The sequence below is a fragment of the Lissotriton vulgaris genome, chromosome 6, assembly GCF_964263255.1.
Source record: "Lissotriton vulgaris chromosome 6, aLisVul1.2, whole genome shotgun sequence".
Lineage (NCBI taxonomy): Eukaryota > Metazoa > Chordata > Amphibia > Caudata > Salamandridae > Lissotriton > Lissotriton vulgaris.
The window spans coordinates 863,337,907-863,364,333 of record NC_141694.1 but is presented as its reverse complement, the minus strand read 5'-3'; positions in this window follow the sequence as shown (position 1 = coordinate 863,364,333).

The following is a 26,427-nucleotide window of genomic DNA, read 5'->3' as shown; positions in this document are numbered from 1 at the left end:
TACAACAGTGAGTAACATCACAATGCAGAAGAGGTGAGAACTTGCACGTGGTAACTTCATACAGAGCAAAAACAGCAAGTTGCCACAATGTTATAGAAAGACCCCTTAAAGAGTAGAAAAGCAAAATGCAACAGCATTATGAAAATCAACAAAACCGCAATTCATCCAGGGCTAGAGGATGAGGGACTAGAAGAGTCCATGGGAGAAGTCTTATGTGCATTAATGAAACTCTGTAGGCGTACTGGATCCTCGTAAGTAAAAGTCTTAATATTATAGGTGACCTTGAACAAACATGGGTGATAAAGGCCATATCTAGCACCCATCGCACGAAGATCCTCTCTCAAACCTAGAAAAGCCTTTCGGCGGTTAGCAGTAGCTTTTGCATAATCCTGAGTGAAGAACAAGGAGGAGCCAGACCAAGTCAACTTTGGAGAGGATTTAGCAGCTGACAAGACCTTCAGGAGATCGGTGTACTCCAGGAAGTAGAGAATGACACCTCTGGGCCTTTGTGAGGGGGAGGTAGAAGTAGACGGGCGCCCCAATCGATGTACACGCTGGATATTAAGATTTGTGCCCTCCGGTAAGCGCAATAGCTTGGGAAGGAACGATTTAAAGAAGGCGAGTGAGTCTGAGCCCTCGAGACCCTCTGCCATGCCATAAATGGGGAGGTTGTTCTGCCTATTTCTATTTTCCAAATCCTCCACCTGTCGCTGAAGAGCAGATACCTGAGAGTTTAAGAGAGAAACTGTGGAACAGGTTTCTTGGAGGGAGTCAACAGGGTGTTTGACGGAGGTCACCCTGGTTTCCATTTGTGACCAGTTATCCGTGAGATTCTGAAGCTTGGCATTGGTGTCCTCCATAAAAGGGCGGAGAGACCTAATTTCCTCCAAAAAAGGACGGAAAGACCTGATTTCATCCAGCAATAACTCCATAGAGACAGGCACAGACTGTTTGGGAGGCGAGGGAGGATCCTTCTTCAATCTTTTAATATTTGTTTTCCCCGGTGGAGGTTGGGAGGGTTCCATTGCTGTATCTGAGCCGGATGAATTGAGGGAATCCTCTATTTTAGAAAAGGTGGAGAAAACGTTAGAATTCTTAACAATGGCCATCTTAGTGGAACGAGGCAGGTGTAACATGGACTTAAGCCTTCCCATAAAGCATAGGGTAAAGTCCGTCGGTAAGGCAATGCACGCAAAATGCACAAAGGAATGGACGAGTACACTGAAGGGGCTACAGCAGAGTCAGAGAGGTTAGCTTGAGTGCAATGCGAATCAAATGTGCATTGAACGAGAACAACTGTTGAAGCAAGCCTCAATTGCGCACCACAAACAAGGCAACCATCCAAAAGCTGAGCAGACCTGTCAGAATGAAGATGAGGCCATGCTTGTCTTCAGGAGCAGTAAGGTAAGTGCACTGTGAAGCAGCGATGAGTAAGGCCGTAGTCACATTGCAAACAGCGTTTGACACACAAGTAGAAAGCCACCAGCGCCCACAAACATCAAAGGCCAGCAGAGAAAATGCAAGAAGAAATGGCGGCTGCGCAAGCAATGAAACCATACGTAATCTGTAGCATTCATAGGTCAGGAGAAAAATCAGAGAGCCATGAGGCGCTGTTGAAGGCAAGACATGCGGAGCAGCCAGTAAGCCAGGCAGGAGACAAAATCCGTCAAAGAGTATACCTCAAGTGCTGTCATGAGAGGAAAGGGGTGCTGTGTGGCACAAAATGCGGGTCGCTGCAGCAACAAAGTCATTATACATCCGTTTTAGCAGGTAATTGCAGCTGTGGACCATGGGGAGAAATTGATGATGAAAGGGCTCCGAGCGCTGATAAAAGAGTAAAGGTGCACGTCTAGCGATAATGCCTAAAATGGCGGCCGGGCCGTCGGCATACCGCACACAACTCACTGTGGTCAAATACTCCTCCAGGAGGTCGAAACAAGAGTCACTGAGCAGCTCAGAGTCAGCAGGGCGTGTTCCGGTTCAAAAGCAGCATCCCATAGCAGGAAAAGACTCGGTAGGACCGGAGTGTCTCCCGGAGCCGCACAGAGCCTCACTCGGGCGCCGCCATCACCATCGGGTGCCAAGCCAAGGCCCCCTGATGGGTATACTTTAAATCTAACTTTTTCAAAGACTTTTGTTTTCATTCATTAGTAAGCTGTTGTGAGATTTAAATTTTTAGGCGTTCCAATATGCTACATAGTTGGTTTTCAGATTTATACAATTGTTGCTTGCAGTTTCACATGGAACGCAGCACTATTGCCCTAGTTTTCCTTGTCAATAAGTAAGCAGGCACAACCTACATGCTTAAATCTGAAAAACTTATAGATTGACCTTGCTGCTGCAAGGCACCCTTATAGTTTTCTTACTTAATGTCAGAGTTAAAATTTAAAAGCTAAAACGTTTGACATTCCAACACTGAAGCAAACCAAGTGTAGCTGCTTCGTAGCCCAATGTCCTGGACATAAGTCCCACATGCGGGGGGTAATAGTTACACTGCAACCAAAACTGGATGCTTCACTTGTGTGCCACTTGCCCACTCGGTGCGCACTTTGCAGTGTACTTACTCAAACATGAGCCTAGCCAACTAGTTTGTCCAAAATGGTTATCATATTTGTTGGACTTGGCCCTTCTGGCAGGTTCACCCCTAATCTTTTTGCTTTTAATCTGCGAATTGTGTTAATGATTTTCTGGTCTCTGCACACTTTTTCCCTGTGTCCCAGAGTAAAGTGCGTGCATGTAGTTAGGCTGGCCTGCTCTCCCATAGGGATGCATGGGGAATGTCTGTGTCCCTGGTAGTTCCTGATGCGTGGGGAGTGCAGACTCAAATTTGGTATGTGCGAGCTCGTGAGAATGAATGCTTCACAATGATGTATGTGGCATGAGTGTGTCCTGTGTAGAAATGCCACTTCTAGGACTTGGCATATTAATGTAAAATATGCCTGGCGTGTGATTGGCTGGAGCTGGCTGGTGAGCCTGGCTCCAGGAAGGCTGGATGGGTCTGCCCGGTGGTGAGTGTGAGATTAGCATGTTGATGGCTGGGGAGGAGTGCACCTGGTCCCTGATGGGGCTGGACTTTCCCCACACAATGCTGGCTCCACCCCCTGTAGTGCGACTGATGACCCTAGCCCTGCCAGTGAATGAAATGGGTGGTTGAGCTATCAAGGGTACTCCAAAACCAGCTGCTACTGGTTTCTCCCCCACCCTGCACCTACAGACAAAGGAATTTACAGTATAAGAAGGGGCTGTGTCCCCATACAATTTGTTCTGCTTTTTGGATCTTTGCCAGAGGGGGCTGCTGCTGTTGCTGGGGCAAGGAGGACCGCCACTTGGACTGTCTCCCTGCCTGGAGACCCAGTGAGCTGGCTCTGGGCTGAGCCTTGCCCCCTGCCTGCCTTCAGACCTTTGCTGGAGCTATACTTTTGCAAGAGCACCTGGAAGCGCTTTCCTTTCACTTATAGCGCTTGGGAGCGCTTTGCTTGCTGTGCCAGCGCTGGGAGCGCTTTATTGCCTGGTAGCGCTCAGAGCGCTTTATTTTTACTCTCGTGGATGCCAACGCCGCTTTCTGCCGATTTTCGTGTCCCCTGGCAGGTGCCCACCCTACCAGGGACCTGGCGCTGTGCTGTTGGCCGAGCGAGTGCCCACCTCGCTTTATATTTTAATTAGAAGCCGGTGCCCACCCGGCATTGCCCCGTTTTATTTAATTATTGGAAGCCGGTGCCCACCCGGCATTGCCCCTCGAGAGTCACCGCCGCAGCCCAGGAGTGTTGAAGCCGCTGCCTAGAGCGACCCGGAAGTGCCGCCCCCACACCCCCCCGCGCTGCTATTGGCTGTCCTCAGCAGCGCGACCCGGAAGTGCCCGCGGACCGAAGGAAGCAGCCGGCCGTGTCCTCGAGGCTCCCCGAGGGAAGAGGAGCCCCGCGCTGCTGCCTGGTGAGTGGGGCCGGGAAAACGAGTACAGGGAGGAGGGCATCAGGGCACATTGCCGGTGCCCGCCCCTCCTCTGCAGTGCATGGGCCTGAGAGAGGCCCGGTTGTGTTCAAGCCCGAGAGGCTCAGCGCGCATAGTTGTCTCGAGCCCAAGGTGGCTCTTGGGGCAGTATTTGACTCTGAGTCCCCCGTGAGGGACTCCAACGAAGCCCGCATTTGAGATTGGAGCCCCGAGGCTCCTGGGAGCAATCTGTTCGTCAAGCCCGAGAGGCTCTAGCCCACAGTTTACTTAGAGCCCAGAGAGGCTCTGGGGGCATTTCATTGCTTTAGAGCGCTGAAGCTCTAAAGTGCCAGCATATTTTTTTGCGAGCCCTGAGAGGCTCTTAGGGGACACGAGGTGGTTAGAGCCCCGAGGCTCCCACGCTGTGCTGCCCTCACCATTGTATTCTTGAGCCCACGAGGCTCCAACGTTGGCATCATCTGTATTAACAACTGTCCAGCACTTAGTGGACAGTTGCTATGTTTAGGCTTGTGTTCTGTGCTGCCTGCGCAGCCTACCCTGACATTTGGACTCAGGGCATTTCAGCCCTTGCGATGCCAGTTGGCCTGAGGGACAATTCTAGTGTTGTGCTATATGCACCCTGCGCATTGTAATTTACTTGCTTATGTGATTCCTGCGCAAATGTTCTACCTGCACCTCTGAATGTGTTTTAATGCCTCATGTGCAATTGTTTTATGTTTTATCCCCTTTGCTAAAAGTGACCTGCTTAGAGGATTGTTGATGTCCCATTACCTTTGCTAAAAGTGACCTGCTTAGGTATTTTATGTTTTATCCCCTTTGCTAAAAGTGACCTGCTTAGAGGATTGTTTATGTTATTACCTTTGCTAAAAGTGACCTGCTTAGGTGATTGTTTAGGTATCTAGAACAAGGGAACCCGTAAAGGTTGCGAAGGACCCCGGGTAGTACTAGTTTTATAGTTATCAAAGGTCCTTGGCTTCAAATTATTTTAGGAAAAGGATATTCACAGGCTTAAATAAGGACTGTGTGTTTTTTCTTCAGTGTCCAGCCGGACATAGAAGTATTTATTTAGAAAATTTGAGGAATTTATACATTTTTGAAGTGAAACAAGTCACACATTAATAACTGGGCACAAGCCTGTACCAAGTCAGGAAAAGACAATACATAGGGGAGAAAGTAACAGGCAAACAAGTTGGAGAAAAGGCAGCTTACAATACAATAAAATCTTAAGTAAGCTCTGACCCACAGTAACTGCGACACAAATCACAAATTACAAACAGAGCAGTACTGTACAAACGGTCGACGAACGTTTCGATCCCTATCTCCAAGATTATGTTGGGATCATCTTCAGGACTATAATAAAGGAGCTTTGCCTGATTGAATGCAATTATATAGGCCTGTGGGATTAAACAGGAGGGGAACAAAAAGGAAAAAGAAATGCCTTATAGATTATTTACATCAATAAAAACTAGTCAGTTGCAGTTCTATACATAGGGATGCAAAAAGTGCACATGCAAAATTGTGCAGCGAGCCTTCGATAAATATTTCCAAAGGGCACGGGTGGCGATGTGCTCATATTTGGAGGCGATGCTGGGTCATGCAGCCGTAGGAACATTAACACGCAAAAATTCAATGGAGAGCCTGGTATTTAGATTGTGCCGAGTGAAAGTGATAATTGTAACGTTGGCAAGGGCAGTGAATATGACACAGGTTCCGTGCCGGCTAAAACAAACAGTGAACAGCAATCAGCCACAATTCTTGTTGTTCACTTCACTGCCCTTGCCAACGTTACAATTATCACTTTCACTCATCCTAGTTCCCTGCATGATTTTCCTACAGTGTTTAGGGTTGCAGAGGAGGTATTTACCTTTACCAGTGCTTATTGGTTGTGTGCTACATTTACTATTTTGGTGCTACAGTCATTATATGTTTATTTGCTAAGTGTTATACCTACACGTATTATTTCTAACAAGTGCCTACCCCTGACAGTGGTCCATGTGGCCCTGTCCTGTACATAATCCCTTGTAAATTCTGCCCGTGCCTGTTGGCACATTGTAAAGTGTGTGTGTTATCTAATGTGTTTTTACTATAATACAAAGGCTATTTTTATATATAACCTTGTGTGGAGTTTCCTTTGTGGTGGGCCTTGGGTGTTGTTGCTGGGTGCGCGCGCAAACGCTTTACACATCGCCTCTGAGATTAGCCTTGCTGCTCGTGCCACGTTACCTAGAGGGTGACCAGGGGTTATCTTGGTGTGTAACTCCATTGCCCTGACTTAGACATGGTGAACTCTGACTGACTTTGGCATGAGCTTTGGCCAGCCGGGGTCCCGGGTCTAACAATATTTAAGGGAAAAAGCAAATATACTAAGGTATGTTTAACAGGCTCCACAGGATCACAGTGCCATCAATCTGGGTGAATTAAAGTTAATCTATGGTGAACATAAAAAAATACATATTTCCTACAGTCTGCTACGTATTCCTGGTACTGCATAAACAAGAATGTGTTTGTGTAGTTTATGTAAAAATGTATATTAGTTCACATCCATAGTGCATATTTTAAGAAATGGGGTTACTAGTTGGGGTAGCGCTACTCGAGTAGTAACCACACTTTTTGTGTTGGGGAAGTCACAAGCAAACCCTAAATTTACCTGTGCTCAACCTTCCAATAACTTGGCACAGAGCAGTCAGGCTTAACTCAGAGGCAATGTGTGAAGTGTTTGTGCAACACTTCAAACAGTAAGACAGTGAAAATACACAACAAAGGAATCCCACACCAGATTTAGACTATAACAATTTTAACACATAAAACAAGACCAAAATGACAAAAATGCAATCAGAAGAACTAGAGAGATGCAGGTATAAATAGTTCTGTGAAAATAGAGCCAAAAAGCAAAAAGGACCAATTGTGGGTATCTGGTCTCGCTGGACCAGGACAAAGTTGCAAGATCAGGCTGACCACAATGGAGCACAGGTCGGCTACAGAATCCCAGTTAGGCCCGCTGACCAAGAGTTCATGAAATTCTGTTTGCGGAGAATTGAGGTCCCGTGTCAAGGATGTGTCATGCAGCTGAGGCAATGTGCTGATTCTGAAGAGCGGCAAAGTCATGATGTGCAGTAGTCATCAAGGCTCCCATTAGAGAGAGCTTGCGATGCAAAGTCCTATGTCAAGAATGCATCGCTCAGCTGAGCCGATGAGTCCGTTTAAGGAGCTGCAAGACTACAATATACGATTTTGCGATACAAGGGCCTGCCTCTGGGATGTGTCGAGCACAGGTGGTTCTGATTTGGGGCTGCGAGGTCAATGCAGAGTCCCTGCATTAGGATAATCCTTTCAGAAGAGGCAATGCATCCCCAGAGGAGATGCATCTGCCCTGCTGGATCCAAACTTGGGATGAGAGAGCACCTTCAGACCCACTCAAAAGGGTCCAGGACTGGGGTGGCACCACTTGGCAGAGTAGAACTCACAGTTGCAGAGTCCAGGTGCTAGCCCTCTGAATCACTCTGGGAGTCCTGGGTACAGGTTGCAGGTACAGTCCTGCTCATCCAGGCAAGCAGGAAGTATGCAACAGATCAGCAAAGCAAGCAGCAGTCAGAGCAGCAGTCCAGCAGAGTTGCAGTCATTTCATAAGCACATCAGTCCTTCATCATGGGAGTCTTTCACAGGTCCAGAAGTGTACTGAACATTTGATGTATGAGGTTCAATATTTATACCAGGTGCCTCCTTTGAGGTGGGAGAATCTTTCATTCCCTTCGAAGTACACAGGTTTCCTGCCTCACCTGCCCTGGGTCCAGACTAACTATAGGGGGTATGAACCCCTCCGTCTGGAGGCAGGACATAGCCTATACAAGTGTACGTAGGGCTGTGCCCAGCTCTACTATAACATCCTGCCAGTAATGGCTCATCCAGGTACTCCTAGGCTCTCTATTTGTCTTTGGATATCTAAGAGGAATACACAAAGCCCAACTCTGAGCTGCACCCAGACATGTGACCCAGAGACAGGCACTAAAAGCCTAAGGCAGCAAAAATGCTGCTTTCTAAAAGTGGTATTTTCAAAAATGTATTTTAAAATCCTACTTCAGTATGAGAGGATTTTTCATTACAATTCCAAAGATACCAAGCATACCCTGGTTACCTGTTCTCACTTGGAAATACAGTGTAATAAGGTAACTCCAATGTTGTCCTACAGAAGAGGTAGTGCTTGCAATAGTGAAAAACACATTTAAGGGTGTTTTCACTACCAGGGCATGTAAAACTTAAAGGAACATGTTCTATTGTTTAAATACATTGCACCCTGCCCTGTGGGCTGTTTGGGGCCTACACTAGGGGTGAGTTATATGTATCAAAAAGAAAGGTTTGAGCCCTGCAAAGGGTACATTTTGCCAAATTCAAATGGCTGTTTTAAACTTCACACATAGGCTGCAATGGCAGGCCTGACACTTGTTTAGAAGGCTGCCGTTGGGAGGTGGTTTTTTAGTAGGGATAAGTATAAACCTACCACTAGTAATAAGGCCACCAATGCAATGTAAGGTCCAGACAAGATCTCAATAAATTATCTCCTTGCGCAACCTTTGGTAGTTGGCTGCGAGCAGGCAGGCTTAACTTAGGAGATAGGTGTGTGAAGCATTTAAAAACACTGATATTAATTAAGACACAACATGCAATAAAAATCTGCAACCAATTTATAAAAATAGGAAATATTTTTATGATGTAAATTACACCAAAGCATCAAAAAACCAATATAGGGAACCAGAGAAATGAATGTATTAAAAATATAAACTTTCTAGTGCTGATAAACATTCAGGGGAAGCCCGACACTGACTCAGTCTTGGCACCGACCGACACCCAGTCGGCGGTCCCAACCGCCAAAATAGGATGCGCCCGAACACTGTTCGGTCCCATTCCTACAATCACTATGGCCGTAAAGCATGCTCCCATAGAGAATTGGGAGGTCGGGTTAATCGCTGCACCCTGTGATGTGCCTGCCATGTGGAGCAGGGATAAACAGGGGCCACCATAGGTGCCCTCAGAGCCCCCAACAGGAGGCTGTGCACCCAAGGGGGTTATGCTGTGGGCCCCCAAGCATGCTTTCCCACATGGTTTACATAACAGACAGGGTGGCATGGAAACCATTCTGGAAACCGTGCATAGTAATCTCAAGGGTGGAAAGGCCCTGAGATTACTAGCTGGCTTCAGACTGGACAACGGGCTCCTAGAGCCTATCGGAAGCTAGCCGGAATGACCAGCTGGTTTACTTTCCGACCGCCTAGATCATAATTAGGCGGTCGGAAAGAAAACCGAGCGCCCATTACGATGCAGCATGATGGCTCCGACTGTTGGTTTAGAGCCTTTGCGTGCTGCATCGTAATCAGCCCCATAGTGCCAACTTGGGACAACTGGTGGCACACAGGGCTCAGCCATATCTACAAGGCCATGTTAAGCCACCATGTGTGGCTTTTCATGGCCTTGTAGATATGGAGTAAGGTGGGCAGCGCAAGTCACTGCCTTGCCTTACTCTGCATGAAAGAAGCTGAGTCCCACTTAGCACCCATGGAATTTGATGCTGCCCCAGATTTACAACATCAGGTGAACCTGGGGCAGTGCCAAAACCTTGTGCCTCCTTAGAGCACGTGTTACAAGAAGAAATGTTTACATGTCCCCTTTTTTTTTCTTTTTTCCTGTGCTAAAGTGCATGTGCGCTCTCCTCTAAACATGGTATAATTGGTTTACACCTGCCATATTTGATTTACTTGTAAGTCCCTTGTCGTTTTATCCTTAGGTTGGTTATAATATGCTAAGCTATTTTTATAAACCTGTGTGGAGTCTTTTTGTGGTACATTGATTGTGTTACTCTGTGTGTGTGTGTGTTACACAATTACTTTACACATTGCTTCTTTTGATGTGCCTTCCTGCTCTGTGGTGGGTTCTGCCTGACCTGGGTGGATAACAGGACTTTGCATGACTTTAAAAAAAAAAACAATTAGGGCCAGATGTATCAAGCCTTTTGCGACTCGCAAAGGCCGAAATTCACAGAATTTCGGCCTTTGCGAATCGCAAACGGCCTTTTTGCATGTTTTGGAATGCATGAAAAAATTGCAATTTAAGGAATCGCAAAAAATTGTGATTCCTTATTTTGCCATAGCATTTAAGGAATCGCAATTTTTGCGATTCCTTAAATGCTATGTATGTAGCAATTTCAATTTGTGAATTTTTGTTAAGAAATCGCAAATTACCACCAACTTGTTGTTGATGGTAATTTGCGAATTCTTTAAAAAAAGCACAAATTGTCATTTGTTAAGGTGGCATGTGACGCACACACATGCCCATATGGCATGTATGTGCGCCATATGCACACACATATACATTTCAGGGGTGCAGCAGAGTGTCTTTGAGACACCCCTGCACCCTTGAAATAATTCTCAAATTGCAATTAGCAAATTGCGAATTCGCAATTTGAGAATTACTTCACAATCATTCCTATGGGCCTCCTGGCCCATAGGAATGCATGGGAAATTATTCCTTATTTCCGAATTCGCAAAATGCAAATTCGCAAATAAAGAATATTAAGGAATCGCTAAAAAATTGCGAATTTGTATATACATTCCATTTTGCGAATTCGAAATAGCGATTCGCAAAAAATCGCTATTTAGGATTCGCAAATTGGAATCTTGATACATCTGCCCATTAGTCTGTAAACTCTAAAAATAATGTAGCAAAGGTTCTCAGTGTACTCTAACAAACATTCAAGGTGACATGATAAGCAGTATACAAACAACCCAAATAAGCAATATTTACATGATCATGCAGTCACAAACGTTCGATACAATGACACCCTTGATGCACCAGGTGCCTGATTCAGGATGCCAGTTGTGCCCGAAAACCTACCTTTATTGCCAAAAATTATTCTACTTTCTCTTGTCAGGAATGCACGAAAGGCTAATAGAAAGGAATACGTCATTATATTACTGAATTGATGGTATGTGAATGCCAGAAATCTTGTGGGTTTGTTGCCATTCACAAACTCCCCTCTGACACGTCCCCATCGTGAAAATGGTCACGTGTACTGCAGAAAATAGAGGTATAAATCTCCTATCAGGGTGGGAATTAGCTCCCAAATCTTGTGAAGCTGTAGAACAGGGGTACTCATAGTACGGCCCGCGGGCCAGTGGCGGCCCGGCAAGCCTTCCCTGGCGGCCCGCGGACCCCCGAGACATCATAACTGTGTTTCCCGAGTTTTATTTTTTTAAAGTGTCTGCAGCAGCGAGAGAGACTCTTGCTGCTTTGTGGGGGCTGCCGGCCGGGCGATCCGAGGAATGGCCAGATAAAGCTGCAGGGGCCCAAGGAGAGGTGAAATACAAAGGCATCATTAACATGCAAATGGTCTTTTAATGACCTGTGAAGTGCTCGGGTGCGGCTGTGTGTGTGTGCCCCGGCTGGCGCACAGGCAGGGTGAGGTGACAGAGGGAGTGGGAGGGAAAGGGAGGGGGAGGGGGACGGAGAGGGAGAGAGAGAGTGAGACGGAGTGAGTGAGTGAGAGGGAAGGAGGGAAGGAGTGAGAGGGAGGGAGGGAGTGAGTGAGAGGGAGTGAGGGAGAGGGAGTGAGGGAGAGGGAGTGAGGGAGAGGGAGTGAGTGACTGAGAGGGAGTGAGTGACAGAGGGAGTGAGAAAGAATGAGTAAATGAGTAGGAGTGAGTGAGTGGGAGTGAGTGAGTGGGAGTGAGTGAGTGGGAGTGAGTGAGTGGGAGTGAGTGAGTGGGAGTGAGAGGGAGAGTGTGAGAGGGAGAGAGAGAGGGGTTGAGAGGGAGTGAGTGAGGGAGAGGGAGTTAGTGAGGGAGAGGGAGTGAGTGAGGGAGAGGGAGTGAGTGAGGGAGAGGGAGTGAGTGAGGGAGAGGGAGTTAGTGGGAGTGAGTGAGTAAATGAGTTGAGTGAGTGAGAGGGAGTGAGTGAGGGAGGGAGTGAGTGGGAGGGAGTGAGTGAGAGGGAGGGAGTGAATGAGAGAGAGAGAGTGAGTGAGTGAGAGGGAGTGAGTGAGAGGGAGTGAGAGGGAGGGAGTGAGTGAGTGAGAGGGAGGGAGTGGGAGGGAGTGGGAGGGAGGGAGGGAGGGAGAGGGAGGGAGAGAGAGAGAGAGAGGGAGGGAGTGAGTGAATGAGATGGAGGGAGTGAATGAGAGGGAGGGAGTGAGTGAGAGGGAGTGAGTGAGAGGGAGTGAGAGGGAGGGAGTGAGAGGGAGTGAGAGGGAGGGAGTGAGAGGGAGGGAGTGAGAGAGAGGGAGGGAGGGAGGGAGAGGGAGGGAGTGAGAGAGTGACTGAGAGAGTGAGAGTGAGTGAGAATGAGTGAGAGGGAGTGAGTGAGTGAGTGAGAGGGAGTGAGTGGGAGGGAGTGAGTGAGAGGGAGGGAGTGAGTGAGTGAGAGGGAGGGAGTGGGAGGGAGGGAGTGAGAGGGAGGGAGGGAGGGAGAGAGAGGGAGGGAGGGAGAGGGAGGGAGGGAGAGGGAGGGAGTGAGAGAGTGATGAGAGAGTGAGAGTGAGTGAGAATGAGTGAGAGGGAGTGAGTGAGTGAGAGCAAGTGAGTGAGTGAGAGGGAGTGAGAGGGAGTGAGTGAGAGGGAGTGAGTGAGAGAGAATGAGTAAATGAGTGGGAGTGAGTGAGTGAGAGGGAGGGAGTGAGTGAGAGGGAGGGAGGGAGTGAGAGGGAGGGAGGGAGTGAGAGGGAGGGAGTGAGAGGGATGGAGTGAGTGAGAGGGATGGAGTGAGTGAGAGGGATTGAGTGAGTGAGAGGGATGGAGTGAGTGGGAGGGAGGGAGTGAGTGAGAGGGAGGGAGTGAGTGAGAGGGATGGAGTGAGTGGGAGGGAGGGAGTGAGTGAGAGGGTGGGAGTGAGTGAGAGGGATGGAGTGAGTGGGAGGGAGGGAGTGAGTGAGAGTGAGTGAGAGTGAGAGGGAGGGAGTGAATGGGAGGGAGTGAGAGGGAGTGAGCGAGCGAGTGAGAGAGAGGGAGAGAGTGAGAGTGAATGAGTGGGAGAGGGAGGGAGAGGGAGTGAGTGAGACGGAGAGGGAGTGAATGAGAGGGAGTGAGTGAGTGAGAGGGAGTGAGAGGGAGGGAGTGAGTAAGTGAGAGGGAGGGAGTGGGAGGGAGTGAGGGAGAGGGAGGGAGGGAGAGGGAGGGAGGGAGAGAGAGAGAGGGAGTGAGTGAGAGGGAGAGAGGGAGTGAGTGAGTGAGAGGGAGTGAGTGAGTGAGAGGAAGTGAGTGAGTGAGAGTGAGAGGGAGGGAAAGGGAAGGAGACGGAGAGGGAGGGAAAGGGAGGGAAAGGGGGTGAGACAGAGTGAGTGAGAGGGAGGGAAAGGGAGGGGGATGGAGAGGGAGGGAGTGAGCGAGTGAGAGAGAGGGAGAGAGTGAGAGTGAATGAGTGGGAGAGGGAGGGAGAGGGAGTGAGTGAGACGGAGAGGGAGTGAGACGGACAGGGAGGGAGAGGGAGTGAGATGGAGACAGAGAGGGAGGGAAAGGGAGGGAGTGAGAGGGATGGAAAGGGAAGGAGACGGAGAGGGAGGGAAAGGGAGGGAAAGGGGGTGAGACAGAGAGTGAGTGAGAGGGAGGGAAAGGGAGGGGTACGGAGAGGGAGTGAGAGAGAGGGAGTGAGAAAAAGGGAGTGAGAGAGAGGGAGTGAGACAGTCGGAGTGAGACAGAGGAAGACAGGAGAGAGGGAGGGGGAGAGGGAGAGAGAGCTAGAGAGAGGGAGGGAGACCGAGAGAGATGTGTGTATGCCGGGACGGCTCAGTGGACGAAGGCGTCCGCTGCAGGGACCTATGATCAACCTCATGGTCAGTTTTATGTTGTTGCTCTAGCCCCTCCCCCTCCCCCACTGACCCTGCCCCCCCACTGATGCGGCCCTCGGACACAAACCAAACTATAAATTTGGCCCCCGAGAGAAAGTTTGTGAGTACCCATGCTGTAGAAGAAGGGGTTTCTCCAAATGCAAAATTGTTTCTTTTTAAAGAGCAAAATAAAAAAATAAAAATTGTACTGTGCAAAGTGCTCGGTAATTTCTTCACCGCTGCGCTGTAACTTTCATGAAACTCTGCACAAGATGAATAACAGATGTCACATGGCATTTCCAGTAGCACGCCGGGAAGGTTGTGACTGACACGGCTTTTTTAATGCTAGTGTGAATATTGGTGAATTTCCAAAGCTTTTTTAATCACCCCGGTACGGACGAATATATTTACGAGTCAAATTCTAATAATTTTTTGTGAATCTGACCCTAATTCTTTACCCCTTTCATCTTCTACTACTCTGTCTCCCAACCCAGCAACCAAAAAGCGACAAATAACGTTTTTTCTTACTGCATGATTGAGATGACCAAATTGGGACAGCTAAATAGTGAGCATAACCATCGACAAAACTAAACTTGACGCATTATTTTTTGCACAATAAATTGCAGAGTGGAATACTGAACGTTGCAAAACTTGAAAAGTATATAAAACACTTGCAGCATCGCTCAAACACGAAGATTGTTTAAATATACATCTGCACACTTAAAATGAATCCTAATTGCATTTGTAATGCCAAAAACAATATCTGAGATGTTGTTTCGACTTTTGCCATAGGTGACAGCAATTGCAGTGGTCGATAAAATCCCACAATATATTGTTTACATCCTACATTGTTTTTATTTTCTAAAAAAAATAAAAAGGAAAACTTGAGTGTGAAAGGATTTGAGGGATGTAGGACGTTACAACGCAGGCTATTACAACGCCTTCCTTTACAACGCGGTTTTTACATCACATACCTTTACAACGCATAGCGCTTAGAGGTGCTGGATAGTGAAAAGTTTAATTTTCTATTCCAACTCCAGTCCCCGTTGACACTAGGGAAGGTGTTGGATAGAAAATTAAACTTATTCCCTATCCTAGAGCGCTCCCCAACGCAATGCGTTGTAATGGTTTGCGTTGTAATGACCGCGTTGTAATGGTAGTAAGTTGTAAATGTTTCGTTGTAAAGGTTGTTCGCCGGATTGGAGCATTCAGCAAAATAGCCAAATGGACCGAAGGAGAAGTTGCAGGTTGAAACGTTTTCGAGTGCGGTGGCATCTGCATGGGTTGCTACTATTATTAGGAAGACCATAAGGGTTGAGCTTTTTCACTCCCATTTGTTGCCTTAGTATAAGAGACTTTACCTATGGAAGGGAGTGTGTTCTCTTATATAAGTACCTGCAAAGGTGCATGCCACGTGTATATGGCAGTATCAAGCGCCTGTGCATACAGGATGTTTATTGCAACAAAAAGAGGGAACAGGGGGCGGACAATATTTATCGGGGTCCAATGTACATGTCCTATAACTTAGAAGTCAACAAAAAGGTGTACAGAGTTCCCCACAGAGGGTAGACTTACGTAACTAGGGGAATCCTCTCTCTAGTGAGCGTATATGACAGGGAATAAGCTAATCCCTTAACGGAATTGAGGATGCCTCACACAATGCAAAGGTTGGACGACTATTGCCATCCCACCCGATGATCGTACCGTGTCATCATTGGCTTCCTGCTCCTGCGGCAGGCTGGCGGTGCAATGCCTGTCGGGTAGCACAAGGTGCTACACTTTGGCGGAGTTCTTTTATTCCTTAGCCAATGGGTGCATGTGTGTGAGGGGCCAAAAAAGGAGAAAAGACAAGTAAAGGTGCAGTAGTGAGCGTGAGTGAGGTTAAAAGAGGTCAGTGGAGTCCATTAAGAAGACTTTAATAACATGGCTCACTGCCTTATTAAAATTAGTGCAAATGAGGGGTACTGAGGCGCAACAGTTAAGGTGATATGGCCTCATTCAACCCTCAATTGTGGTGTGGTCGACATGTTTCATGCCTCTCAGGCAATTCATCAGGACCTAAGTGCTCATCAACTTGCTGCGACTCCCCCAAAAATTGAGAGAATCGAATATACGACCTGGAACGTGTCGTGGGATCCAATCCTACGTAGATTCCCACCCCGCGGTCTCTGTTTGATGGGATCCTCGTACTGTCCTCGTGGGGCACATTGGATTGACCGGCTGTCCTGCGAGTCTCCCGCCGTGGGTGGGGTAGGTGTCTACAGGCCCATAGCCAGAAGCCAACCAGGTGACTACCACTTAGCTCTGGCCCCACGAGGACAGTACGAGGATCCCATCAAACAGAGACCGCGGGGTGGGAATCTACGTAGGATTTGATCCCATGACACGTTCCAGGTCGTATATTCGATTCTCTCAATTTTTGGGGGAGTCGCAGCAAGTTGATGAGCACTTAGGTCCTGATGAATTGCCTGGGAGGCATGAAACATGTCGACCACACCACAATTGAGGGTTGAATGAGGCCATATCACCTTAACTGTTGCGCCTCAGTACCCCTCATTTGCACTAATTTTAATAAGGCAGTGAGCCATGTTATTAAAGTCTTCTTAATGGACTCCACTGACCTCTTTTAACCTCACTCACGCTCACTACTGCACCTTTACTTGTCTTTTCTCCTTTTTTGGCCCCTCACACACATGCACCCATTGGCTAAGGAATAAAAGAACTCCGCCAAAGTGTAGCACCTTGTGCTACCCGACAGGCATTGCACCGCCAGCCTGCCGCAGGAGCAGGAAGCCAATGATGACACGGTACGATCATCGGGTGGGATGGCAATAGTCATCCAACCTTTGCATTGTGTGAGGCATCCTCAATTCCGTTAAGGGATTAGCTTATTCCCTGTCATATACGCTCACTAGAGAGAGGATTCCCCTAGTTATGTAAGTCTACCCTCTGTGGGGAACTCTGTACACCTTTTTGTTGACATACAGGATGTTTACACACGATTGTGAAACCTTTGGCACTATCTCCTGTGCAAGGAACCACCCACTGTAGCATGGGCCTTAGATTACCTCTTGCGACATAGTGGTACCCAGTCATTCCTGGCCATACTGTTCCTTGGGACAACCCTTAAACTTACCTTAAAAAGAATGGTGGTTCACCTCTGCGACATATGCTGTCTTCTTTGACACGACTACATAGGCCGGAATCATGTATGTGTTCGCTTCTCCTGGACTTTGGATAGTGCCAGGACAACCGAGCCAGGACGTCTCCAACAGTGGCATAACAAAACTTGAGGGGGCCCTCCTGCAGGGTACGTGGAGAGGCCCCCTCCAGACTCAATCGGGAGCACTCTGGCCGAAGTGGGGTGCTGAGGAGTCCCCCTGGAGGTTGGTGGCACCCCCACACCGCGGGGCCTGCAGGGGCCTGAGTTACTTACGCCCCTGGTCTCCAAATATACGCAATGTGTATTGAGGATTGGAAGGTCTAGAGAGTCCCTCAGCACCCCCTCATGTCCCTTCTTCAAGCAAGGTGAGATACATAAACATGTACGGTGCAAATCACCCCTTTATACAGCACTAATTTGCCTTATTATCCAGATTGCACTACATAAATGCCTTAGATATATACAGTAACACACCCACAGTCTTGTTAATGTTATAGAGATCCCTCTAATAACGGTCGGCCAGATACGTTTACCATAATAGAACAGGTATTGGCAATGCCAATAGGTCTTGTTTTGAGGGAATGCTGCATGGTAATGTGAAGCATTACAAGTAAACAGCATGGGAATAGATATGTATACATTTGGGAGCAAAGAGCTGTATATTAATATTGGTGCAGGGTAAAAGGTCAGGTGACAGCTGCACTATCAAGCCACACCCAAACATCCATGTGATTTAATGACTGTCCTCTTCCCATCTGTGCTGTTGCCAGAAAAAAAAACAGCATCATTATCTAGTTATCTGTGTGCCCCTGAAAATTCAAGCTCGGGCAGATGGAAAATAAACAAAATGATCACAGCTGTGTGGAGGGTAAGCACATGTTTTGTCCAAACACAGAACTTCTGCCAAAACCAAACATGTATCCCTGGCTCCTAACATATGAGCAGAGCCAAAGCCCCTTCCCAGTGATGCCACATTACTGTCCTATATGTCTTTCCCAATGGCTGCTTGGTTGATGCACGCTCCCGTTTTTTAAAAACCTATTTGCACAAAATATATCTAGAACTCTGGATGATTTGATTAGCTAATAAGAGCCCACCATATGAATTTGAGTGTTATACATTTTTTTAAATTTTTAAAGCGTTTCTTCTGCTGTTTTAGAATTGTTTAAACTATGAAAACTAATCTCTTCTGTATGTAATGTATTTTTATATCGTGGCAGTATGCGAATGAAAAATGTGTATACTTTAACACCTTGTGGATCTCTGAAGAGGTCTATATCAATAACATTTCATTTCAAATAAATCAAATATTTAATATGTGATTCAAGCCAGACTATAAAAATGTGTCAGTGGAAATGTGCGGGACACTATCATGTAAATCAGTATTTGTTCTGTTTTGGGTAACATAGAGCAGCACCTGCTCATTTGTAATTGCAGAATGGGTCACGAGGCTTCTACTCGTACATAGAACGAATTGAACAATCTAGATTGTATGTATGTTTATCAGACTAACATCAACAGAGTTATGATTAAGAGGGCCTCTGTGCTTTCACCTCAACTGCACTTTTTGAGTTCACTTATTTTCACTTTTTGTGCATGTTAATAGAAATGCGTAGGGACTTTCAAATGAACTGTTAGGTGAAATTACTTCCAATTTGGCAAAAGAACATTCTCTAACAATATGGCTTTTCTAATCGATGGTTCAATAAGATTTTGAATAAAACGAACATTTTCATATATGTACGGTACCATTTACGGTGTTCAAGAGTCATAAAATCGACTTTCTAGGGATTGTATTGACAATAATACATTTATTTATGGAGGGGGACATTTACTATGCTCAAAATCCTCTTATCATCCTCCTCTGCACATGCGAGCACTTAGCTGCTCAGTCTTAAAGTGTGCAGGCAATTTCAGTGCAGTTTAGCGATGTTTTTCAGTATCTTGCCATAAGATGGCAGCTAGCTGTTCATTTGGGATAGTGGTATTTAAATGGTTAAGTAGCGCCGTCCGAGCTCGTGGTCTTTACTGATAAACTGTAATTGACAAGTCGGTTTTAGATGAGCTGCTAAGTGCTGCTTCTGAGCATCCATCAGAATGAATTTGCGGCAACAATTTGGGAACAGTCCTAAGTGCTGCGCTGCTTTAGAGTGCCCAGCTGAAATATCCATCTATTTACAAAGACACAGAAAATACACCACCAGAGAGTTTCCTCAATTCCGATAAAAAAAATTTAAGAACAACTTTTATTTTTGTATTTTGTTGCAATAATCCACAGATTGAGAAAAAGAAGACAAAAACAAAACTGTGATACTGTTACCCAAAACACAAATGTCCTAACACTAGAGGAAATATTCCCTAAAGCATTTTTTAGTTCAGGAGTTTCTAACACTACTTACATAGGCACGAATGCTATTCACTATCTCTCCGTCTTTTACAACCTTCTCTCTTATGTGCAGAGTTCTCCACACGGAGGGGCATATGTACAAGAGAGTGGCGGAGTGCGACGTTAAGCTAAATTGCTAACGTTGTGATCCGCCATTCTGAAAAAGCAGGGATGCTCCATATTTACAAGGATGTGGCACACCCCTGTCTTTTCCCTAGCGATATCGCTAAATTTAGCCGACTAGCGCCAATGCAGGCACCCTTGCAATGTAGTTCAAGGGTGCCTGCGTTTCCGGGATTGATTGTTCATGTGCAGGAAGGTGTCCCTTGATGCACATAAACAATCAGTAATGACGATTTGTAACGTCTATGTGTTTTGCTTTATGCAGCACACATAGCAGTGGCGATTTTCAGTTTTTTTTGTGTGCTGTAGAATGCAGCACACATAGAAACAGCAAAAATGAGGAGAAATAATAATTTCTCCTTGTTTCGGCAGGTTAAGACCAGGTTTTCCCTTGTCTTATTTTTTGCTCTGTCTCCTATTTATGCCACCCTTGAAAATAGGGGACAGCATCAAAAAGCAATGGGTGTTGCACAGGAACACCCACCGCAACACCAATTGCCCGCCCCTTTCACGCTAAGAGCTGCGTGAAAGGGGCCCTTGTTCACAAGGCGGCGTTAAGTCGCGTTTAGGGGCTTAACACCACCTTGTAAATAAGGTGAAGGGCTTAGCGGCACTGGAATGTCACAAAAAGTGACATTTTGGTGGCAATAAACTCTTGTAAATAGGCCCCTGAATGTCTTGATCTGAGCACACAGAGATATACTTCATAATAGTAAAAATGGGAGTGGCAAGGAGAAGTGATTTGAAACTGCGTTATATCTACTACTAAATTGATGGAATTATTGGAAGTGTAAGAAGGAGCTTAGGGAAGCACATGCAAATACTGAACTACAACCACTAAAGAGTAATACAGTTACCATTCACAAAAGTTAAACCTATCTATCTATATATTACTGAAAACATCGGCTTAGGTCTACTTAAGTCAAACCTATGAATTAGCCAAGCACAACTCGGAGCAAATCTTGGGTACTGCAACTCACTTTCATATAAATCTTTGGAGGCAGGAAATAACACTCACACCATCGAGGATGAACTATAAGAAAGCAAAAACAAGAAAATATTTCAAAATCTTTTAATTACATTTTTTTAAATGTATTTTAAGATTTTACAAACAACATTAATTTGACGCATAATTATTGTAAAAAACATATGGCACTTGGATCGAAAACTTTAAACTTCTGTTAGGGCAGGGGTGGCGGTAGTTAACAGTCAGGATTCTGTTATATTCATTGTCAGCTGAAAGTTTTTGCAAAATCAACCAATCACTTAGGTATCCCACTTAGAAAGCAAGTCACACACCCAAAAAAGCTAGTTCACCATGTTGAGGAATATCTTTTATGTCCTTCATTTTGAGAAATGTATTTGAGGAGAGGAGAAAGGATTTACCTGCAGAGTATGAACATATTTGACATGTCCAGTGAAGTAGTCTTTGCATGATATCGCTTCTCTTCAGATAGGATCCTTGAAATAGGTGCCCAAGGGGAGTAGGAATGTTTAGAGAGTGGCTTTAAAGGAACAGGGGTCCCTGTACCATACAATTTATAAGAATGTACTGGGCAAAAAAATAATGCCCAGACACATTGTCAAGAAGAACAGTTAAAACACATTTATTTAACAAATGATTCAGAAAGTGGTGGGTGAAAACATCAAACACAAAGGACAAACAGGATCAGTACGCATCAGTCGGAATTTTGGGCTTACGACCAAGGAGGACGGAATTTTTGTCTTTCCGACCGCTGATGTCGGACTTTGTCAGTAAATGTATCTTAATAGGACTGTTGGGTGGTCTACAGAGCTGGCTTGTGGATTTTCACAGCTACCACGATTGTCGGATGGCTTTTACGACCGCCATTTAAATAGGCCCCTTAGTGTCAGACCTAGTATCACATACACGTAGGCCCTTTCTCTAGAAACATACTTGTCAACAGTGACATCACAGAAAAACACATTTTAATTGCAGTGAGCTTAAAGGTATTTATTGTTATGGGACATTCATGGCTTGTAAAAAGGCACCAGTAAAAAGACATTTCACCCAACTTACAGCAAGGGTACCAAGGAGATTACACAATTCGTCACACAGAGCTTAAAATGCGTATTTTATGTCCTGGTGTGGTCCTATGACAAGAAATATGTGGGCAGCATCATACATTTGATCAAGAAGTGTATTCTTGAGGGCATGAAGGTGATTAGTGCTAGCGACCATGTTAGGGTGGCCTTCCCCCAAACGTTTTGCCTACTTCCTTCCACTTTTTGATGAATTGTTCCTTCTGTTTGCCTTAGGACTCTGGGCACTTTATCAGTGCTAACCAGTGCTAAAGTGCTTGTTCCCACTTCCCTAAACACAGTCTTGTTAGCATACACTGTTGTGTGCTTCTTGCAGCCCCAAATTTTTCCTATGTTAGCCTGTGCACATTGTAGACCGCTTTTATTTTGCACATTTTACTATTTAACACACTCGCTCTTGTGCCACATTATATTTTCACACAGAACTTGCATATCTTTTCTTCCTCTGCTCTTTTCCTTGGATTTATTCTGAACACTATAGACAATGTAAAACAACAATGCACCTGGTTATTCTCTTTGGTCAGTCATTAGCACTTAGGCATAAAAAGAAAGTGCAGCAACTGTCTGGGAGCACACAAGTCTTCTCATATAACTGTGGGCAAGGAGTCTGAAAAAACACACACTGAATGAAGGTCCTGAAGCAAGAGTGCTGCATCAGCTGGGATGTAGAGTACCCTATGGGCGGAAATTTCATTTCGCTCGCGAATTTGTGGATTTTCCGTGATTTTGTGATCCCCGAATCGCGCGAAATCGCGGCAAAATCCGCTAATCCGCGAGCGGGACGAATTTTGCTCATTTACAAAATGGTTACTATGAAATTAACTTCAACTTGGGCACCTGCTGTAACCCTGTAAGGGCTTCCTGAGCGGCGCCTCGTTGCCTACTTGCAACTATTCTCTGACCCTGCTCTGACCCTCGAAGCAGGGTCAGAGAATAGTTACAATTAGGCAACGAGGCTCCTCTCACAAAAATTAAACCTCAGCAGGAAGCACTTACAGATATAAATCAGGTGCCCGAGTTCAAGCTCAAATTCAGTAACGCATTATAATCAGCCCAAGAATCTAGTGAGCACGGTCGATGCTAGGCAGGTGTGCTTTCTCCCCAAATAGCTGTAATCCATGATGGAGGTCTAGGTATCCACGAGTTTCTCGAGCGCAATCACCCTGTACTTCCAGTGACCAGGAGGCTGCTTTCTCCTCATCTGCTGCGCTGATCGGCCTCTGACCTTTATAAACAAGAGGCATGTGAACTCGCACAGAATCCCGGCCCCACACACACTAGGCTATGCAACCTCTTCCCGCCCTTTCCCCCACTGTGATGGACAGCTCACTCGAGGGACCTCTGCGCCTATGGGTGCGGTGGTAAAGTTACAGACACACAGAGTCACTGGAGACAACTCTTCTGGGCCTCTACACAGCTGTAGTGCAGGAAAAGCACGATACATTTATCCAATGAGGTAGCACTTACTGCTTTCTCATCTGCTGCGCTGATCGGCCTCTGACCTTTATAAACAAGAGGCATGTGAATTCGTACAGAAGCCTTGCCCCACACACACTAGGCTATGCAACCTCTTCCCGCCCTTTCCCCCACTGTGATGGACAGCTAACTCGAGGGACCTCGGCGCCTATGAGCGCGGTGGCAAAGTTACAGACACACGGGCTCACTGGAGACAACTCTTCTGGGCCTTTACACAGCTGTAGTGCAGGAAAAGCATGATACATTTATCCAACGAGGTAGCACTTACTGCTTTCTCCTCATCTGCTGCGCTGATCGGCCTCTGACCTTTATAAACAAGAGGCATGAGAACTCGTACAGAAGCCCGTCCCCACACACACTAGGCTATGCAACCTCTTCCCGCCCTTTCTCCCACTGTGATGGACAGCTCACTCGAGGGACCTCGGCGCCTATGGGCGCGGTGGCAAAATTACAGACACACGGGGTCACTGGAGACAACTCTTCTGGGCCTTTACACAGCTGTAGTGCAGGAAAAGCATGATACATTTATCCAACGAGGTAGCACTTACTGGTTTCTACTCATCTGCTGCGCTGATCGGCCTCTGACCTTTATAAACAAGAGGCATGTGAACTCGCACAGAAGCCCGGCCCCACACATACTAGGCTATGCAACCTCTTCCCGCCCTATCCCCCACTGTGATGGACAGCTCACTCGAGGTACCTCGGCGCCTATGGGCGCGATGGCAAAGTTACAGACACATGGGGTCACTGGAGACAGCTCTTCGGGGCCTTTACACAGCTGTAGTGCAGGAAAAGCACGATACATTTATCCAACGAGGTAGCACTTACTGCTTTCTCCTCATTTGCTGCGCTGATCGGCCTCTGACCTTTATAAACAAGAGGCATGTGAACTCGCACAGAAGCCCAGCTCCACACACACTAGGCTATGCAACCTCTTCCCGCCCTTTCCCCCACTGTGATAAACAGCTCACTCGAGGGACCTTGATGCCTATGGGCGCTATGGCAAAGTTACAGACACACGGGCTCACTGGAGACAACTCTTCTGGGCCTTTACACAGCTGTAGTGCAGGAAAAGCACGACACATTTACCCAATGAGGTAGCACTTACTGATTAGCCCGTAGAAAGTTCTCCAGTTGAGTATAGTGTGCAATTGCAACAAAATCCGCGATTTCGCGTGGAAATCCGCGGATTTTTTTGTAAATTCGCGAACTGCGAATTTGCAAAATTTGCCCATACTTACTATTTAATAATATGAAAAACAATGGTTTGGGTGGCCTCAAAAGGTCCTAATGTGGTAAGGTTTTGACTATAGTACTGGAATAAATCCTGGGAGAAAGTGTTTGTAAGGTTGCATACATATAACGTACTTTATTTAGGTTTTTTCTTTCAATTGTATTTTATTCAGGTGCTCACACATGTGACAAGGTGCTTATAGTGACTAAGTGAACATTTGTTAAAACAACTATATACAAGGTGTCACAAACAAGGGTATTCCCCAAAAAATATATACAGTAGGGTAGGGGAGTTTCCTTGAATGGGTCCCATTCAAGGAAACTCCCCTACCCTACTGTATATATTTGTTTTAACAAATGTTCACTTAGTCACTATAAGCACCTTGTCACATGTGTGAGCACCTGAATAAAATACAATTGAAAGAAAAAACCTAAATAAAGTATGTTATATGTATGCAACCTTACAAACACTTTCTCCCAGGATTTATTCCAGTACTATAGTCAAAACCTTACCACATTAGGACCTTTTGAGGCCACCCAAACCATTGTTTTTCATATTATTACTTATACCCCAGGTTCTATTAATGGGGTACCCTTGTTTATTATAACTTCCCCATACTTACTATTTATGCAGCACATATACCCAGGGCCTGTACATTAAATGTTTCCAGTGGGCCTGCACCACCACCTATCATGCCTCCCACCTAAGTAGCCCTCCACAACATGTCCCAGGCCTGTAATTGCAAACTGAATGCAGTGTCGTATTGCAATGTCAACTTGATATTTAAACCCCCTAACCAAGCCTTACACTTCCCTTCTGTTACATAGGTCACCCCATAAGTTGTCCCTAGGTAACCAAGAGGGCAGGGTGTTGTGTAATTAAGGGTTAGGACATGTACTTTTATGTTGTACATGTCCTGATAGCAAAAAACACCCAATTCCGGGTTTCCCTACTGTGAGGAATACCATTTCCATTGGATAATATTGAGGATTCTTTATTATATTACATATGCTGTAACTCCAAATTGAGAGGAGGTGGGTTTATAATGTTCGGTACCAATTTAATTTTAATGACAGGCCATCTTTAATGGTAAGAAAGTGGCTTTAAAGGAACAGGGGTCACTGTAGAATGCAATTTATAAGAATTTACTAAGCGAAACAATTATGCCCAGGTACAATGTCAAGAAGAACAGCTAAACACATTAATTTAACAAATGATTCACAAAGTGGTGGGTGAAAACATCAAACACAAAGGACAAACAGGATCTTTACACAAGATTAGATGACATTTTGATCCTATAACCATAACGGAATCATCATCAGGACATTACAAATGATGCCTGAGGAATATAACACAATGGCAAGAAGGAATACCATGTGAAATAACCCAGCATGGGGCCACTTGGTAAATGTAAGGTTGGGGCAGCCTGCACACCTAGAGTGCATGAAAAGCTATCACGGAGGATGCCTAGAAGCGAATTTACTGGTACAGAAGTGGGGAGGATTAGCAAATGGAAGCAATCACATCCCTAGAAAATGTATTAAGTAATGAACATAAGGGCAGGATGTTGCAATAGATTTATTTGTGACTAACACATATTTTTTTATTTAAGTCACACATTAATGCCTAAGTTCTCGTTGTAGATTTAATTTCACCCACCACTTTTTGAATCATTTTGTTAAAGGTGCTTTTAAATGTTCTCATGGACATTGCATCTGGGCATAATTGTTTCTTCCAGTATATTCTTACAAATTGTATGCTATAGTGATCCCTGTTCTTTAATGCAATATGTCATCCTGGTCCATGGATACCCATGGGTTTCCCTTGTGTTTTTGTACAACTATTGGAAAGTCTACATTTTCCTGCCCTTAGCCCTTTGTGTCTGCAGCCTGGCTTGGTCACATGACTGGGTGTATCTGACAGACTTTTTGATTTCCTCCCAGACAGTTACCAATAGGGGGATTAAGCATGCCTCAATAGACCATCACTGACAGAATGGGATGGCGGAGCTGAGCACAACCCCACTTGCACCTGAATAAGCTGCGTCTTATCTCCTCAAAGTAGGCCGAAAGACACTGTATTGTCACTGCATACAGCATGGAGCCAGGGCAAGAGAGTCAGGGATTACCGTGCACTTCAAAAAACATTTCAAGAAGTTCTCACACCTTCCATTTGAAGGGCACCAGGGTATAAAAATAGGACCTTCAGATCCGTTCGTTACTAGACCT